We start from the raw sequence: 16,912 nt of genomic DNA on the forward strand, positions 1-16,912 counted from the left end.
AATGTTGAGTATTTTATTTCACATTAGTAAAGAATTTGTGGGTATATTGCAACGCATTGATAAAGTCCAGTCTCGCTCGGAGGGAGGATGGCATTATGTAATGTTAGAAGAATGCGTTTTAACTTGAATGTTATATTACACGGGTTACACATAAAATATAAGGAATAGCATTGATGGAAGAAAAGATGGAAAATGACATAAAAGACTGGAATGGAAATTTCATGTGCACATTATTTCTGACAGGTTCTGTATCCTTATTATAACACATTTAAGCCCCTAATCCTTCACAGGCCTAATTGGAAAATAATATAAAAGAGCCAAGAGTCAGAAGACATTTCCTGCTACTAAAGAATAAATTCATAGACTTATTTAAAAGGCCTGTAAAACTTTAGATTAAGTGAATAATGTACGATCTGAGCAGCACATGTGCAGTATGTTTCTATATACACTATTGATGGGGCCCATGGCGCGCCATACTTTTTCCTTTATTATCCAAAATTACTAAGCAGAAAGTCCTTTTTGCCTACTGTAGATAAGTCAGGCCGATGATGATGATGTTATAAAAACTATAACCCTGAATGATCCTTGTCATTTCAGCAAGTTGCCAATGAGAAATTCAATCTGTTTCATCTTAATAGGAATGCTTATGAAGATTTTATTGTGACTGAGTAACGATGGGGATCATTTTTTGCTCCATTTTTGGCTAATTTACTCAGCTTGGGATAGCAAGGCTTTATAGGGGTTTTCCAGTGGGTAAAACTCTGATCCTCAAAGTCTCAGAATGGGTTAAAAAAAGAAAATATGTAAGAAGCCTTATGGGTCTCCCTAAAGGTCCAAGGCCCAAGTGCAACCCCAGTTGCATAACTTTTTATTTACATTTTTTACCCACTACAAAACCCCTTTAGGCTGTGACCCTATATTGCGGAAAATGCAGCTATTTGATGCAGATTTTGCTGCTTTTTTGTAGCTAAAGGAGTGGATTGATCAGAAGGTATATGTATAAGTACTTCCTATATATTTCCCATTCTTTTTGCAGCCATTTCTAACTTTTGTCTCAAAAAGCTACAGCAAAATCTGCAACAACAAAAGCTGTGTTTCTGCATCGTGTGGCCTCCGCCTTAAAGGGGTTGTCCCATCTCAAAGATCCTATCTATACTGCTAGTTTATGTGGATTTAAAGGGGCTCTATCAGCAAAATCCTGCAGATAGAGCCCCACATATGCGTGCATAAGGCTATTCAGGCACCGTAAATGTTAAATTAAACTACCCTCCCCCCCCCCGTTTTAAAATACGGTGCGCCGTCTTCTTCTTCCCCGCCTCTTCTTCCTCTGACGTCTTCGGGTCCCGTACTCCTCCGGCGCTTGCTCGCGGACACTGATAAAAAAAAAAAAAAATAGCCCGGGCGCATGTGCAGTAGCCGTAGTAGAAGCCGCATGCTACTGCACATGCGCCCGGGCTATTTTTTTTTTTATCAGTGTCCGCAAGCAAGCGCCGGAGGAGGACGGGACCCGAAGACGTCAGAGGAAGAAGAGGCAGGGAAGAAGAAGACGGCGCACCCTGAATGCCCGCCCAGGGTGCACGTTCCGTAAGTAGAGAACATTCTTTTTCAAGTTATTATTTTAAAACGGGGGGGGGGGGGGGGTAGTTTAACTTTTACGGTGCCTGAATAGCCTTTTTAAAGGCTATGCACGCATATGTGGGGCTCTATCAGCATGATTTTGCTGATAGAGCCCCTTTAAGACTTTTCCTAAATACATTTCTTCAGCAAAACTGCTTTGTTTGGCCACTATCTGAGATTATTCACTTAATTGTTTACACTGTTTCCATAACCACAGACCTGGGGATGATCTTATCTCTCTCACCAGGACAAGTGATGTAGCTCCTTGCTCTCAGGAGGGAGGGGGGGGGGGGCTGAGTGATCAGAGCCGCTTGTATTTCTGAGCTGTTTATCCCTCCGCTCAGGACAAGTGAGGTAGTTCCCTGCTCTCAGGAAGGGGTGAGGAGAGGAGGGAGGGCGGGGAAGCTGAGTGCTCGGAGAAGCTTGTATTTCTGAGCTGTTGATCTCCCTCTTCCAGTTATCATATCCACTAATTGATATTTGCTGCTGAGGGCTGACACAGGGAGTCTGTTACCTCTCTATGTAACACAGACCTAAAACTGAGTTTATTGCAAGCTGACTCTTAGTCCTGTAGCATGTAAGTTTGGGATTCTCATCACCTATCAAATCCAGCTCTGCTACATCAGCTTCATATTATTCGTCTTCCAGTGATACTATGCTACTGTATTTACAACCATCCCTCATTACTGACTGCAAACATGTACTGCTATGAATAGAGATAGCAGAGCTGGAGCGAAACCCCACCCACCAATTTACAGAGAAAACCAGGAAGTGAACAGAGTAAACAGCCTGCAAGTTGGTGAACAGACGAATTGGGAATACCTCTTTAAGTAGGAGACTTATGGCAATATATAGAATAATGTGCATGGGCGTAGCTATAAGGGGGTGCAGAGGTAGTAATCACTACCAGACCATGGAACTTGAGGGGACCAAATAAAACAAATCACTTTTCTTAATGGCACACAGTATTTAGGGATTAAAGATTTTGTATTCGTGCTCAGCAGCTTCAAGTTAGCAGCCTATTCAAAGCTGTGCGGACCACGCAGTATATGACTATAAGGCAGATCTGTAATACTTCCATGTGTACAAGACCTTAAAGTTTTCACTAAAGCCACCATTATACATTAGGAGTGCATACTTCCTGCAGCTACAACCTGCTACAAACCTCATCACTACCCTCAAGCTAATGATAAAACATATTCAATATCTCCAGTGCAAACAATAAAAGCTGGTTCACTATAAGATACAAAATGGAGCTTCTTGTTGACATCTACTAGAGTGATGACCCCAGGGAAAAGATGGCGCGAGAACCTTCCACTGAATGTCTTATATGGTGTTGTGCATTCATTAGTAGGTGTTTAAGCTGCAGAAACCAGAGTTGTCTGTGACTGCTGCTCGGTGAGCGGGGCTGACATCCTCAGTGATAAGTTACCCTCCGCTTCTTCTCGGAGGACAGTCTTTCAGGGATGCTAGAAGTCTGGTACTTGGTCATGCTTGGCTTATAGCTGGATGACAGGTATATTCCATCAAAGAGATGCTTGTTTCCAAGAGCAGTACATTCTCCCCCTTATGTTCCAGTAACCCTTTTTTGCTTTTTTTTTTTTTTTACTGTGAGCAGCCTGGATTGCTTGTGTATTAAGAAGGAGAAAATATATATATATATATATATATATATATATATATATATATATATATATATATATATATATATATATATATTTGTCTCAAGTTTTTTTTTCATATAAATTATTTAATTATAATTTTATTATAAATTATTATTTATTTTTTTTTAACTTAAGATGAATTACTTAGGGGCAGGCTGCATAGTTAGATATCACAAGCAGAAGTTTAGCTGGAAAGGCGAGCATTGCAGGCCTCCATGCTTCACCCATACATAGATATATATTTTTTTTTTATATTGTTTAGTGCATTTTTTTATTCCACTATACTGTACTGATATTATCAAAACCATTTTTATTTCACCAACCAAAGGTTATCCCATTGGGGTTATGCAAAATCGCCATTTGGGCTTATTTATTATGCCGAAGATTCGTTGAACAAAATTCTGCTATTTTCCCATTCATCTAAATGAAGCTTCCAAAAATCCATATGCTTGCCACTGACACAACTTCAATAAAGGGGACTTTTTAGTAGAAATCATTACTGCAACCCATCTGTCATATGTGAATATACCCATAAGACTAGGGTTGCATTGAGAGTTGTGAATTGTTAGAAAGGAGGCATGTGTTATGCAGAGTATTCTGGTAAGGATAAACCAACAGTCTGCACTGTCTAAATTTAGGGTAGGTTCACATGTTTTTTTTTGGTTCGGAACATAAGGCAGCAGACCAAAAAATGGGTAGCCGCGACTGGATGCCGATGCACTGCACTCCGCTCGGGATTAGGCCCAATGAATGGGCCTAGTCGGGAGGAGGGAGTGTCTTCAAGCCGAATCGCGAGGTGAATCTGCCTGAAGAATGAGCATCTCGCTTCTTTTTTCCGGGAACAGTAACAAATGGCTCCCGGAAAAATAGAACTGACCGGCTCCTAGTGATTTCAATCAATGGGAGCCGTCTTTTTGGTCAGGATTTTGAGGTGGCTTGGCCTACTGACATCATAGCCCTGGTAAAATCTTCTTCATTTGTTCAGTCTTCATTCATAGATTTCATTGCTGTTTTCATTTTTCTCAGCCTAACAAAATCTAGCACCTATTTCTGCAAACTGCAAGTTGAAAAACTACACATCAGGTGATATTATATGTGCAGATACAGTCCATAGAGTGTGTGTATGGAGGAGTAACTGAGAAATCTCATTCACTTTCTTAGGACTGCGAAACGCTGCAGAATATCCACGGCACGTCCAACTCTTGTCAACAGGCCTGAAATAAATGAGTAGGGCTATAAAAGTCTCCAAGTAGCTCAGACGACTCTTTATAGAATATTCCTATAGGAGAAGCTCAGAATTGACTTTTTTTTGTTCTTATTTGGTTTTGTCATCATAGCCTTTGCATCTACAAGCTCGAGCCGTCCATGTTTCATATTCCATATGCCACAGTCCATGATTGCGACTTATTCTCTGGGGCGAAAATACATATGAACAAATCTTTAGACCCTTTCAAGTGACAAAAGAGGGGGGGGGGCAGCTGATTATTGTAAGGTTTAAGAGGCACAAGGAAGATTAAGGCACGTGAGTATAGGAAGGCAGCTGGAGCACTTGATGAAACACGGTTATTAGGGAGTGTAGCGGAGCTAAAACGGGATCTTAGTAATTACTGTCTGGAGGCAGCATTTATTGGAAGATGAATGTTTACCGCGCAACAACGGGGATTTGCTGAGGGGTCAGAACGCAAGAATGTATCAACAACACCCCCCCCCCCCCCAATTTATTGTTATACATCAATATGTATGTGTTTAGGTATTACTTATATTTTTGTGAAATTATCCAGTCAACAAATATGAACCTGTATTGTGGGTATTCAGTGAAAGGAGAAATAAGCAGAATTTTAGGCTTTAATGTTGGTTTTACTTTTTCTTATTTTTTGATTCATGTCTTCCAACCTGATGGTATTTGATACACCAGTAAGCCACAAAAATACATCTATATAATGTATATTATTTTTTCACATGAATGTTATGCAGATTTAGTAGGGGTCTATGATCTTTTTTTTTATTTTTTTTTTTTTAATGTAGATTGTGAGCCCCATACAGGGATCACAATGTACATTTTTCCCTATCAGTATGTCTTTGTAGAATTGGAGGAAATCCACACAAACACAGGGAGAACATACAAACTCCTTGCAGATGTTGTTCCTGGTGGGATTCAAACCCAGGACTCCAGCCCTGAAGGCTACAGTGCTAACCACTGAGCCACCATGTTGCCCCTTAGGGCTTATAAACTTGGGTGCTACTACAGGAAACCCAGATCCCAGCCTATCAACCTAGTCCTGCAGAGGTAGATGGGTTAAGGCAGGGGTAGGGAACCTTCGACTCTCCAGCTGCTGTGAAACTGCAACTCCCAACATTCTCCATTCACTTCCATGGGAGTTCCAGGAACAGCAGAGCCAGTATGCATGCTGGGAGTTGTAGTCTTGCAACAGCTGGAGAGCCTTACGTTCTCTAACCCTGGGTTAGGGTCACCTGAATCAAACAGTAGTTTCACCTTGTAAATTGGTCCCTCCATTTTCAAGATATCTCTGTTTTTGGAAATACACAAATACGATCTTTGTAGCAATGAGGGTGTTGCCTCTTACCCCTTTGGACAATGTTTTCTTTGCTTCAAAGAGCTCATTTGCAAATTGACCAAAACAACGATATCTAGATAATAAAGGTACCATTCACAAGGGGAAAACAATGTTAGCTTGATTCAGGTTACCTTACCTTATCTGCAGGGCTGGGTTCATATGGTGGATTCTGGTAACAGATTCTGTTTCAGGCTCCTTATAATCTTATATTACCAGAATGGATGACCTGTGCACCTCCCGATGTTCTTCAGCCACAAGACCATAACCATGAGTTCAAGGGAGTGTCAGTCAAACGTGTCTTCCCGTATGTAGGTAGCTAAGTACAGTGCCTGGCTATTTCCTTCAGTCCTATATAGTTTGAATAGAGAGATTCCAGTTTAGCATAAGATCCAAATTCTGCCTTGAATTTACAGAGACCGAATCAGAAAGCTGACAAAATAAGTGACAATTTATAGTGGCCTTAAAGTTCAAAGTACTTGATTCTGGTTTCTTCAAATGTCAGACGCTCCAAACATTTTAAGGAGTGTTGTGTGTTATTGTTTTGTTTTGTATTTTTAAATCTCAAATGGAGGCCTAAAGTAACAAAAACTTCATACGTACTCTTCCATTCTGCCATAAAGAGTCGTCTTTGACAATCTGCATGTGCACGAGCACTTCGGCCACTCAGTTTGAGCAGAATATCACTGCTGCTTCTCTGGTGTGCTGGCCAAAGGTCAGGAACACCGGGAAATGAGAAGGAGGTAAGTACACAGTTCAGTCACATTAATGTGACCACCTGGCAAAATGCAGAATATCCATCTTTGGCAGAGCGGACCGCTGCGAGACGTGCAGGAAGAGAGGGGATGTTGTGATGATGTTCACTGGGATGTTGAGCCATGCCAACTCCAGTGCCATGGCCAGCTGCGCTAGGTTACGCGGTTGAGCATCCATGGCGTGAACAACCCGATTGAGGTGGTCCCACAGATTCTCGATTGGGTTCAAGTCCGGGGAATTTGCTGGACAAGGGAGTACGGTAAACTCATCCTGGTGCTCCTCGAACCACACACGTACACTGCGAGCTTTATGACACGTCACATTGTCTTGCTGGTAGATGCCATCATCCTGAGGAAAAACATTTCGCATGTAGGGGTGAACATGGTCCGCAAGGATAGATGCATACTTGTGTAGATCCATCGTGCCTTCCACAATGATGAGTGCACCCAGATGGCTGATGACACGTGCCTTCTGCCATTGGTTATTTAACGTTGACGTCAAAAGTAGGCGGTGGTCACATTAATATGACTGGACTGTGTATGTAGGATTTCTTCTTTTAAGCCTACATTTGTGGTTCATTAAAAATAAAAATGTATACCTCTTCTTTAACAGCAGATTTTTAAACAAAATTTAAACCCATATTTTATCTGTTATTTTTAGCTGTAGTTGTTCCCATAAATCATCAGAGACCTCCATACTGTTGTATGGCGTACCATAGTCATAGATTATTCATACTTTTCTGTAGACCATGGTATGTGCAGAACAGAAGACGTCATGTCATGTTTTTGTGCAGCCCGGAAGATGAAGTGTTTTATTAAAGACTGTGTTTCGGGCTGCAGACAGATTCCCAGGTTGTGTACAGTGTCAGGAGAATTTTATGCCTCCTAGCTGATAAATAATGAATTGAAAACATCAGTCTGAAAATTGAGTAATGCTGGAGCTGATCTGCATCATTTAACGTTATACCCCAGAGAAGACGCTTTAGAAAAAAAAAAATCTCCATTTTGCTCCATATCCATTACTTCTTCCATCACAAAAAGTTTGTGGGAGGCAAAGCCATTATACCTTCTAACTCAGCACATTTACAACCAAACGCTGTACATGATCTAGAACTCTAGGGAAATCGGGTAAAAAATTACAAAAATGTCAAAAAATAAAAATCTGTGACAGGATCGAGCAGGACGCGGAATCCACAGCAAACTCCTCCGCGTGAACTTAACCTTTAACAGAGGAGATACTCGGATAAGATGGCGGCCTCCATGATCCTGTACAGAAAATAGAATCAAAAATCCACAATCGGAAAATAAAAACAGAGTAGAAATAATGGTGAGGCTTTAATAAAATAATGGTGTTTCATTCCCTTTAACGACAATGACCCCATCAATAACCCGTCTGACATGCCAGAATTGTTCTACTGGATGGGAAAACAAGACTGATCAGAGGAGATGTATTCTCCACTTCTGCTCCTCGAAGGAGTTGTATGTAGATTTCTTTCCTTGGATATATGTTACCTTACATTATCCTTTATGTCCCTTGTTACAGCTCTCCGAGTATAATGATAAATCTCCTTAATGTCTTCTATTAGATGGTATTGAAATCTACATAAACTGTTGTCTTGTAAATGCCATGAAATGATGTGCTCGCGCTATGGAAACAGAGCAATGTAAATACATCATTCCACATTTTCTCTAGCATATCAGTAATTATATTGTATGGACACACAAGAATGCTTTTTCACTCAACACAGATTCGCGTGTCCCCCCCCCTCCCTTTTTTTTAAAGGGTTTGTTCATAAGACAGTGATTCTGGTGGATTGCTATCTCATAGGTACCCTGCCACGGACTACACATCTGAAATTCTGTGTTAAAGTGGTTATACAGCGTGCAGACAGTTATGGGTTCTTTGGCCCATGTGGAAGCCAGGAGCAAGTTGGGTTCTCTTTAGCTTCGGCATGGTTAGAGTAATAGTACTTGTACCTTTTATAGGGCATGCTAGTCCATCACATGATCTATGGACAGGTGCGGAGCTGATTTTGGAAGACATGTTGGTAGGCATGTTTTTCCAGTCCTGATCTGTTGATATCCAAGTAATGTACGGAAATAGAAGGTCCTTAAGAGTAAAAGTGACTACTGATCTTGTGAATGCATTAAGGCCAAGCATACAGATTTTGGACAGACCTCACAACTGTCTATAATGTGTGCGATGGTGTTGGATTTCACAGTCATTTTCTTTGCTTTCGGGTGATATAAACGACTTCCAGAGGAGTCTAAGTTGCATGGCCGGGATCAGAGTTGCTTCTTGCATAGGGAAGTCCTAATCTATATACAGTCCTATGAAAAAGTTTGGGCACCCCTATTAATCTTAATCATTTTTAGTTCTAAATATTTTGGTGTTTGCAACAGCCATTTCAGTTTGATATATCTAATAACTGATGGACACAGTAATATTTCAGGATTGAAATGAGGTTTATTGTACTAACAGAAAATGCGCAATATGCATTAAACCAAAATTTGACCGGTGCAAAAGTATGGACACCCTTATCATTTTATTGATTTGAATACTCCTAACTACTTTTTACTGACTTACTGAAGCACAAAATTGGTTTTGTAACCTCAGTGAGCTTTGAACTTCATAGCCAGGTGTATCCAATCATGAGAAAAGGTATTTAAGGTGGCCAATTGCAAGTTGTTCTACTATTTGAATCTACTCTGAAGAGTGGCATCATGGGCTACTCAAAACAACTCTCAAATGATCTGAAAACAAAGATTGTTCAACATAGTTGTTCAGCGGAAGGATACAAAAAGCTGTCTCAGAGATTTAACCTGTCAGTTTCCACTGTGAGGAACATAGTAAGGAAATGGAAGACCACAGGGACAGTTCTTGTTAAGTCCAGAAGTGACAGGCCAAGAAAAATATCAGAAAGGCAGAGAAGAAGAATGGTGAGAACAGTCGGGGCAATCCACAGACCACCTCCAAAGAGCTGCAGCATCATCTTGCTGCAGATGGTGTCACTGTGCATCGGTCAACTATACAGCGCACTTTGCACAAATAGAAGCTGTATGGGAGAGTGATGAGAAAGAAGCCGTTTCTGCACGTACGCCACAAATAGAGTTGCCTGAGGCATGAAAAAGCACATTTGGACAAGGCAGCTTCAAAAATTGAGTTGTTTGGTTATAAAAAAAGGCGTTATGCATGGCGTCCAAAAAGAAACAGCATTCCAAGAAAAACACATGCTACCCACTGTAAAATTTGGTGGAGGTTCCATCATGCTTTGGGGCTGTGTGGCCAATGCCGGCATCGGGAATCTTGTTAAAGTTGAGAGTCGCATGGATTCCACTCAGTATCAGCAGATTCTTGAGAATAATGTTCAAGAATCAGTGACGAAGTTGAAGTTACGCCGGGGATGGATATTTCAGCAAGACAATGATCCAAAACACCGCTCCAAATCCTCAGGCATTCATGCAGAGGAACAATTACAATGTTCTGGAATGGCCATCCCAGTCCCCAGACCTGAATATCATTGAACATCTGTGGGATGATTTGAAGCGGGCTGTCCATGCTCGGCGACCATCTAACTTAACTGAACTTGAATTGTTTGTCCAAAATACCTTTATCCAGGATCCAGGAACTGATTAAAAGCTACAGGAAGCGACTAGAGGCTGTTATCTTTGCAAAAGGAGGATGTACTAAATATTAATGTCACTTTTCTGTTGAGGTGCCCATACTTTTGCACCGGTCAAATTTTGGTTTAATGCATATTGCACATTTTCTGTTAGTACAATAAACCTCATTTCAATCCTGAAATATTACTGTGTCCATCAGTTATTAGATATATCAAACTGAAATGGCTGTTGCAAATACCAAAATATTTAGAACTAAAAATGATTAAGATTAATAGGGGTGCCCAAACTTTTTCATAGGACTGTATCTTATTTGAGCTCAAACAATGAAGGTTGTTGACCATTAAGGCTTCATGAATACAACCTAAAGCATGAGCATGTTCTGATGTTCCCACAGTTGTAGAGCACGTCCTCTGTAGTCACGTACAGCACATGTGCGAGATTTTAATCGTGCTGTATGTGACTAGCTGCTCTGGAAGCAGTGAAGAGGTGTAGAAGAAGGGATCGAAGGGGGCGGTGAGAAACTGAGGCGGCCTATGGCACACAGGTGCTCGGAGCACAGGGATAACACCCCCGATGCTCTATGAAGATTAATTTGCATATGAAGAAAACTGGTTTAATTCAAGAACGTCTGCGAGGATCAATGAAAGACAGGTATGCCTAGAATAGCCTTGCTAAAGGCTATGTAAAGATTCGCTTAGTTAAAAAACGATGTAGGCAATGATAGACTCCCTTTATGCATGTCAGAAATCTACTCAACAAGGAGCTGGTGTAGAGTTCTGTTTAGACGTATTGACCCCCAAAGATGTGACCAATTATGATGAGGCATGTGCCTAAACTAGGTGCTGACAGGACAGACATGATCATGGCTGGCGTGATATCTGCTGCTCTTGATAAATCAGCTCCTCTGTGTTTTCTTATAATTGCCCATTCATTGGTACAAATGTAGCTCTGAATGGAGACCCCATTGTCACATACTCGTTGTCTTGTACGCTTCTCTGCAGCTGTTTTTGTTCATTTTGGATGTTGTGTTCAAAAATTATTTTGTTGCTTCAAGTAGAATTTTCTCCCTGAGAATTTGACTCAGCAAAGCAATTCTAGAAATAGGTTTTAGTAATGTTATTATCATTGAAGTGGAGCTAATGAAGTGCAGATGCTCAATGCTCTTTTTTTAGTCGGAGTACAAAATAGTAAATTGACAAGATTAGTCTGTGAAGGGAAGACTTTCTGAAAATGTGGTGCTCTACAGTTACCTGATCCGAGCCAAAGGCTTGCAGGAGATGGCGATTTCTGCAGGATAGTCTTCCCACATGAAACATTTGTGGTCACTGGTGGATTGCTTTCTTTGTGTCACAAGGGATATTTCTTCCTGGGCTGTAGAGTCAGAGTAGGGTCCAGTTTTGGGTGGAATTTGAGTCGAGGAAAAGTTTCTGACTCTGGTTTCTACATAAAATTATTGCCATAGGGCTCATTCACACGGGGCAAGAAAGGGCAGATTTTGGCATGGAATCTGCCTAAAAATCCGCCTCCTCACAATAGAGGTCTATGTAGACTGCTATCGTTCTTTTTTTTTTTTTTTTTTTTTTTTCCGCTAGCGGTTTGTTCCTGCTAGCAGAATAAAAAAGCGAGCTTCCCTTTCTTCAGACGGATTCCGCGGCTGAATCAGCCGTGGCGGCCGCCTCGTGACAGCACCCTCCGGACTAGGCCCATTCATTTGGGCCTAATCCGGAGCGGAAAGCCGCAACGGAAAGCGCACACGCGGAATCCCTGTGTGAACTATTTATTTATTATTATATAATTATTTAGGTGCATAGTTTGTTACATATTTACTTTCCTAGAAATTCACCACTATCTTTTCCTGTAAGTTTGGCTTGGTTCTCATCTGTATTCGAGCCATTCTGTTCCCCTCTACACATGAAAAATGCGGAGAGAAAAGTCCTACAAGCAGCACTTTTCTCTCAGCATTTTTCATGTGAAAAACCACACAGACCCCATTATAGTCTATGGGGTCCGTAGGTTTCCTTAGGTAACTGCTTTTGGATTAGATTTCGCGTAGGAGGATCCCCAAGCGGACTCCCCAAATAGAAACCCATGTGCAGATGTGAACCGAGATTTAGAAGAGCTTGACTGCGCCTGCCAACCATTTATGGAAGAGTTGGAGTTAGTGGTTTGGCCTACTGGTTTCGTCGGGACTGTATGGGACCCAGTTATAGGCAATGCTCCATGGGTATAGAATATGAACATTGGCTCATGTCAGTTGTCTTTCAACACCTGCTGCTTTTGTTTCTGTGAGAACAATACCCCCTTCAGCTAAATGAAGGGCATCTCATCCAGCCAACCAGTTCCCTGCTCTTACAGATGGAGCAAGAACGCCAACTAGCTGTTTTTGGTTTGTCGACCATGACTATTTTCCATAAAATATACTGTAGATTTGGAGATCCTGCAGAGCTGTGTATTCATGTCAGAGTTATGGAGTTGGAATCCAATTTTGGGTGAATAAAACAGTTTACAGACTCCAGCCACCAAATAAAATGATTTATTATTAATTCTATTATACAGTAATTAATATTGTATGATTAGATGTATATTGTGTTGTATATTTAGTTTCATAGGAATTCAGTTTCATGAATCAGAAGATCTTCACTGCTTCTCACTGACCTCGGCCATTTATGAAGAGTCTGGGCTGGGGTTGGAGGTTTGGCCTACTGACTCCACAGCCCGGCTTCATGTTCTCTCCTCAATTTCTACAATTCGTATTATTTTGAATACTGAGAAATGGGATATACTGTGTGAGACAAGCCAACCAGTTCTAAGGATTAGAATCCCACAATCTGTATTTTTATTTATTTATTTTTGTCCATGTAGCCTAAGGATAGGAAAACCCCTCTAAATGTTCCTAGTCACTTGTAATGTAATAGTAACACTGTGTTAATTCACGTTTCTTCTTGTGCCCATTAGGTGTCTGCTGGATTAGTATCTGACTTGAGATCGGATGCCTACATTTCGGGACAGCCTTTCTGTCACACTGTGAACTGGAGAAAAGAAGCCAGGAAGGGCCGTGTCATCGGGTGAGTGCTGATGCTATTTCAGGCCACGTATTGCAAATTATTGCCATAAGAGCTGTCAAAGCGATTGGTTAATGGTGCCATAAAACATATATCATAGCACACCACTCATGACACATATATTACAGCCTATGCTGATAGGTGAAACAGGTGTGGACTTCAGACTACAGTGACTTGTGACCGTATCCTCTAACTGCACGAGTCCTGCTCAGAAACCATTTTGGTTTTTCTTCTCGTCTTGTTCGGCCGAGCTTGTATTTCTTCTGGAATAAATCAATGAATATTGTATTGCCATCTGCAAGCCTGTGTTGTAGAGCTGTAGTGAATAGTTTAGTATGATTGGATAAAATACATATTTATACACCTCTTTTTATGTGCACATTACATTGCTTCTCATTAGAAGGGTAGAGGCACACAGCTGATGGCAACAATGAGATCTTCCTTCTATACTTTCAGCATGGTTTGCACATAGTGCAGTCTTTAGGATTGTCTGGAGATTCTCATAAAACCACAAAAAGGATTTATCCTCTATCCATATATCTTTCTTTGACCATAGAATAGAGGAGAAACCCCACCAGCAGGGGGTTGTCCTTTCCTGTCCTGCTGCACATTGAAGGTAGGTGTGACTGGGGTGGACAGCGTTCCCATTCACTTCAGTCTGGCTATACTCCAGTCTATACTCAGCCTGGCTGTAGTGAGGCTAAATGTGCAGCAAGGAAGAAGGACTTCCCATTCTTGCCTCATGGCATAACCCCATTAAAGGGGTTTTCCTGCAGGTATGCCGTACATGTCTGATAGCTGCCAATCCGAAATCTGGAACCTCCACTGATCTCTAAAATGAACTGCCCTGTCCAGGTTCTGTCCCCTTGTTTTTGCGCGACCTAGCTGACAGACCGTCCTCAATAACCAGGCTATTCGGAAATGGCGTACTTTTCTAGGCTAGGCTGTTTCCATAACACTCTCCGTTGTTTCTGTAACTCCCAACTCAGACAACCATGCTGTTTCTGTAAAGTCCAACCATCAAGGATAGTCTATCAGCAAGATCCTGGTTAAATAGGACTCGGGGAACAGAAGCAAGTGGGGCTCATTTTAGAGACAGTGGGATCTGCCACTATCTGTATTAATGTCTTTCATGGGGAATGCTCTTTAAGTCTGACTTTCTTTCACCAAGGACAAATCTTCAGTTCACTGCCTTAATTTGTTGGTGCCTCGAACAGCCTGCACTTGGGGCAAATCCCTGGTTGACCCCCTAACCTAACCTAAGCTATACCCCTGTATAAAGTTTATATACTGTAATGCTACCGACGTGATTTCTAGCCATTTTCGCTGGATCTGTTTTCCTTGTTTCCTAAATATATTTTATCTGTCCTAAGAATGTTCCCGTAAGTCTTGTTTTTAGAATTCACGAGCCACGCAGATGTTGTCTAACCTACTTCTGGACTTTAAAGACAATCTTTTACAGGAGACAGATTTTACCATATGCACGAGTCTGTCTGCCCGTGAAACCTTACCTTACCTCCAACTTAGGTACTGGCAATACTTCAAAGATATAATCTCTGGATCTTTTTTTTCCATATATTAAATTGGTACCGCATTAAATAAAAAAAAAATTCTTTTGATATATTCTATAATATTTCCTTAGTGCTATGATGTGAGGTTGCAACAGATCCAGAGGTGATTGAAGGAGATCTTAAGCCAGATGTGAACATAGGATTAATAGAGCAAATTTTGTCTGACAGATACTTACTATGGGGTTGTTTCTTTTTTTTGTATAATTCTGGTTTGTGCTACATTTTGTGCAGGGTTGGTTTGTGTCTTGTGTAGTACCTTCTATTGACCCTCCTATCATTGTGTACCATATAGTACCTAAATAATACAACCATATAATACTGAAATAATAATACAACCATACAGTATTCAAAAATTACAACCATAAAGTATCCAGATAATACAACCATACAGTACCTAAATAACAAACCAATAAGCCAAATTTTGCCATCTAGTCAGCTAAGTAATGTAACTAGACCCTGAAGCGTTCTCCTATGGTTTGGGCACAAAGTGTGGGATAGAAGATGCAAGTTCCAGTTTCTTTTGCTATCCTGAGTAAGAACAATGTACAGGTAATATTCCTCGAAGGGTGGCTTTGATGTTTGATGTTCTGTGCATATTCAAGGCTATGAATAATTTCAGACCTTAGACCATCCAAATGGGCCGCACAGATACTCAATGGCCAGCTATGTGGCCGTGCATCACTGGAGTCCTGGGTTCAAATCCAGCAACATCCGGAGTCTGTATGTTCTTCCTGTGTTTACGTGGGTTTCTTCCATGTACCCCGATTTTCTCCCACACTCCAAAGATAATACTGATTAGATTGTGAGCCCTATATGGACAGTGACTGCCCATGTCTATAACCTGCTGTGGAATATGTTATCACTATAGAAATGAGAGAAATAAATAAATGGCATCCAACACAAGCTTCGAGAGTGGATCCTTTGGTGACCAAGTAGCCTTATTTTTGTAGAAGGTAGACTGTACTACCAGATGATCTGTACATTGTCACGATGAATAATTGAGGTTACTGGTTTAGTGTTGTCTTTTCTATAGGCTTTGATATTTATCTGTACTTGTTGGCAATAGACAATGTATAGATTTAATAGATCCAAAGGTTAAAGTTCATCTGCCTTGTCACTGCAGTCGTGATTGAAACCTAACCGTCTGGACGATTGCCCGTCTCATCATATTCAGTGTCTCACCATTGACTTTTGTTTAGACTTTGCTTTTTGTGCCCACGACTTGTTGCTACAGTTTCGTTCATCTGTTTAACAAATATGTTCTTTGCTGTTCGGTCCCATTTATGGCACTGTTTTATATTCTGACCACATCCATTGACAAAGAAACAGCGCAATATTTTGGAAGTTCTTGGTCTTAACTGTACATTTTTAGAAAATATAGTTTCTAGTTTATTGCTTATCGGAAAGCAGCTTGACCATTACATGTTATATACAAGAATAAAGTGCATAGATTCAATTGCATATTGTTTGGGGGAATCTTCTATGCAATATTGCAATTGCAAATTCTACAGGAATTGTTGCCTAGTTTGCTAGTCGTGATAGGCAAATCTACCTAGTTGTCTAGTAATATGGCTCAATGGGCATTAAAGCTCAGGGGTCTGTTATCAAAAACTTATATCAAGATACAGTGGGGTTAAGTCCGTCAATTGCCTTTTTTGGGGTTATTCGGGATTAGAAAATATGATTGTTTTCTCCTCCTCTTCCTCAGGAAGTGACATCACATCCTTTGGTAACATGGCTCAGATGAGCAAGGGGCTGGATTTCACTTCCTGAAAAGAAGATGGCAGTCGAATTTTCTAATCCTGGATAACCTCTTTAAAAAGTGTGATAACTGGTAGAGATGAGCAAACACTGTTCGGATCAGCCGTTCTGAACAGCACGCTCCCATAGAAATGAATGGAAGCACCTGGCACAGCGACCGGCCGCCGGCAAAGTGTACGTGCCAGGTGCTTCCATTTATTTCTATGGGAGCATGCTGTTCGGAAAGGCTGATCCGAACAGTGTTCGCTCATCTCTAATAACTGGCTAGGAGTGATGGCTTTTCAT

General features: G+C 41.0%; 1 protein-coding gene across 2 annotated transcripts in view; it reads left to right on the plus strand.

The window, feature by feature from the left end:
* Positions 1-16,912, plus strand: part of ERBIN (erbb2 interacting protein) — a 172,718-nt gene that overhangs the window by 21,541 nt on the left and 134,265 nt on the right. For both annotated transcript variants that reach the window (XM_075269806.1, XM_075269807.1), the window contains exon 2: positions 13,189-13,298. The gene's annotated coding sequence lies outside the window, so the exon portion shown is untranslated. The remainder of the gene's footprint in view (positions 1-13,188; positions 13,299-16,912) is intronic.

The sequence above is a fragment of the Leptodactylus fuscus genome, chromosome 1 (genome assembly GCF_031893055.1).
Source record: "Leptodactylus fuscus isolate aLepFus1 chromosome 1, aLepFus1.hap2, whole genome shotgun sequence".
NCBI lineage: Eukaryota > Metazoa > Chordata > Amphibia > Anura > Leptodactylidae > Leptodactylus > Leptodactylus fuscus.